The following is a 3,681-nucleotide window of genomic DNA, read 5'->3' as shown; positions in this document are numbered from 1 at the left end:
CCACTTTGCATGATGACTAATATTGATAAACTTAACCCTTCCTGGCAATACAAGGATCTAAGACATCTCCAGAGGCCTTGTGATGGAAAATGCTATCCACACCCAAAGAAAGAACTATGGAAGCCAAATTGCTAATTTTTTTCTCTTCTGTTGAGTTTTGTTTCCTCTTTCTAATGGTTCCTCCTATTGGTTTTAATTTCTACTTACAACATCACTAATGTGAAAATATGTTTAATATGAATGTAAATGTACAGCCTATATCAGATTATGTGCTGTCTTGGGGTGGGTGGTGGGGAGGAAGGGGGAGAAAAATTTTAAACTCAAAAACATATGGAAATGATTATTGATAAATCAAAATAAATTAATAAAAAAAGTAAAAAAAGAAATAAGGTCTTCTCTTTGATTGAGGACATGCTCAAGATCAAGGAACATGTTCCCTGAGGATTTGAAAATCTCATTTATCAGCAATGTCCTTCAGACAGTGACTGACTTACAATGGCTGGGCTCTGAATGAGGAAATAGAAAAAGCTTCAATCCTAATTTAGTCATTGGTTATTAATATAATAGACAAAAATTACTTCTCTTAGCAAGAAGATGAGATTTGAAAGTACAAAATCCAGATTAGAATCCAAGCCCTACTAAGGGCAATGACTACAGCTGTAACCTCTCTCTCTGGTTGTGTATATTCCCAGGGTTATTCTTTGTTTATTTGTTTGTTTGATTTTCTTTACTAGCCCTGGAAAGGGCAATCAGGTGGTGCAGTGGATAGATCACTGGGTTTGGAACCAGATAGATCTGAGTTCAAGTCTGGCCTGAGACACTTGCTAGCTATGTAACCTTGGGTAAGTCCACTTAACCCTTATTGACTTTAGTTCCTCATCCGTACAATGGGAGCACACTGGAGAAGGAAATACAAACCACAGTAATATCTTTGCTAAGAAAACTCCATGGATAAAATTCCATGGTATTACATAAAGTCAGGCATCACTAAGCAACTGAACAGCAAAAAGCCCTGCACAACTGGGCAAATATTTCCCTGAATGCCTGATTTCACACTGGTAATATCTCAGTCAAACTTGACATTTCTTTCACAAATTTCCTTCAGAACAAAGATCAGGTGTTGCTGTTGTTGTTGTTGTTGTTGTTGTTTTTGCTTGCATTTATTTCCTCACAATTTTTGATTCCTTTGATTGGGCAACATTAAGACTTTATCCACCTAGCTGCAGTGGAAGGTAAAAATCACCTCAGTAGGGGGCAGATAGTTGGCACAGTGGATAGAGCACTTGCCCTGGATTCAGGAGGACCTGGTTCAAATCCGGCCTCAGACACATAACACTTACTTAGCTGTGTGACCCTGGGCAACTCACTTAACCCCATTGCCCAGCCAAAAAAAAATCACCTCAGTGGTATCTCCACTGGTATGAAGGCTTATCCTATATCAGATGACTTTCGATATGATAGAGAGTTTAGTAGTTAATTTTGATGCTGATGATTTAGTCTGAATTCATCGTGGCACTGAAGGAATTCAGTATTCTCTTCATTTCATAAATTTAGGATTTTATTTATCTCCATTCTGCCTGCTCAGTGAAGAAGAAGCTGTAACATGGGCTAAAATTCAATAAAAAGATGGTTTAAAATGACTCGGGGTTTTGGATACCAGAAGGAGGACTAAACGTGTAATATCTGCAATGGCCATAAGACAGGGACCTCAAGTGCATGCATAGCATATTCCTCCCTGGCCTAAAACTTTCATTACAAAGCAATATTTTGTCTGTCCACAAGATGGCACCAAAAAAAGACGGTTCTATAATATTCTTCAATATCTTTTTTGATCAGCAGATGTCAACAAAAGATTGTGACATAATCTTCAATGGCCCTAAATTGGTCTAAAAACATATCTTAAAAGCCTACTGCATGCCACTCTCTGCTCTGGGGCTAGGAGTCCAAAGACAAAAAGGAAACAGTCCTTGTGCTCAGAGAAAAGTGAATCTTATTGATGGAGACCACTCCAGTGCAAACCACTGCAGTATCTTTGCCAAGAAAACCCCGACTCATGAAGCCAGTCACAACTGATAAACCTCTCACCTACGGTCCAGCACACCCAGACCAACACTGGTTGTCTATTATCGCCAGGGACAATAATGAATCCTATATCATAATCAAAGAAAACAAAGCAGATGCTCTACAAAACTTGGGTCCAGGGAGATCACTTCCCAGAAAACCTCATTCTTCCTACAATTACTTTGCTATGTCTTTTGTTCTTTTAGAGGACCAAAATCATATCACTATGCTAGAGTCAAGTTACATCATGTGGAACTCTGGCTGATCAGACCAATACTAGCTCGAAATATTCTACCACAGGTCAGACACAAATAGTCCATGTGAACATTTGGGGTAGATTCTCTAAATTTGTGCATCTCACATTTCTTTTGAGCTATTTCAATTCTGCTTTGCTCACAGAGCACAGCACCTTCTCTGACGTGGGCACACCTTGCTGGGCGGTCATTTATCAGTGTATCCCATGTCACACAATCAATTCTAAAATTCTTAAGAGAGACCTTGAAAGTGTCCTTGTATCGCTTCTTCTGACCACCATGTGAACGCTTGCCATGTGTGAGTTCTGCATAAAATAGTCTTTTTGGCAAGCATATGTTTTGCATTCAAACAACATGGCCAGCCCATCAGAGTTGCACTCTCTGAAGCAGAGTTTGAATGTTTGGCAGTTTAATTTGAGAAAGGACCTGAGTGTCTGGTGTCTTATCCTGCAAGGTGATCTTCAGAGTCTTCCTAAGACAATTCAGATGGAAGCGATTCAGTTTCCTGGCATGGCACTGGTATAATGTCAGAATTTCATGGGCATACAATGGGGTCAGCACAATGGCTCTGTAGACATTCAGCTTGGTAGTGAGTCTAATAGCTCTTCTCTCCTACACTTTCCTTCCCAAACACAGAACTAGGTATGGCAATGCATGCGTCAACCTCATTATCAATGTGTACACCCCTGCAAATTACACTACCAAATGCTATGTTAAGAGAATAATGAAAAGCATGGCCCAAGATGCCATTCCATTCCCTCTTCCCTATCTGAAAACTATTGACAGTGAATTGACAAAGGGCTAGTGTCAAATTCACCTAGGCATTTTGAAATTTCAATTCCAAGTCCTGTGTGATAGGACTAATGTCTCCCAGTATTTCTCCTCAACATGGATTTGATCCATGCCTCTTCTTTCCCTACTAAAACAGCTATTACTTTTCCCCAAAAGGTGACAAAGCTACTCCTGGACACCCAAGACAATCTTTTTATACTTTTCTAATTAACTCACTACCCCTCTCACCACATTGGCTCTTCAGAAAATTGTCATCCCTCCTCACACCTCCGTTGGCTCCTTCCTGCATCCATCCACCCTCTCAGCTGAGAACCCTGCCTCATACTGTACTGAAAATATTGAGGTCATTCCCTGAGAGCTCCTTCTTCTCCCCTCCTCTTCCTCTCACATCACTCAGATGCCTTCTGCCACTGTCTCCCCCTCCACCCCTGTCTCACACATAGAGATGTGCTTACTTCTTAGCAGGCCAAATCCCTCTCTCCTTGCACAAGGGATCCCCTTCTAGTCCATTTCCTCCAGCAAACTGCTCTCTCTATCATTCCCATTCTCTCACTTATCTTCAATATCTCCCTGT

This window comes from Vombatus ursinus, unplaced genomic scaffold, assembly GCF_900497805.2.
Source record: "Vombatus ursinus unplaced genomic scaffold, bare-nosed wombat genome assembly UNPS02004093.1, whole genome shotgun sequence".
NCBI classification, from domain to species: Eukaryota; Metazoa; Chordata; class Mammalia; order Diprotodontia; family Vombatidae; genus Vombatus; species Vombatus ursinus.
This window is presented reverse-complemented; position numbering follows the sequence as displayed.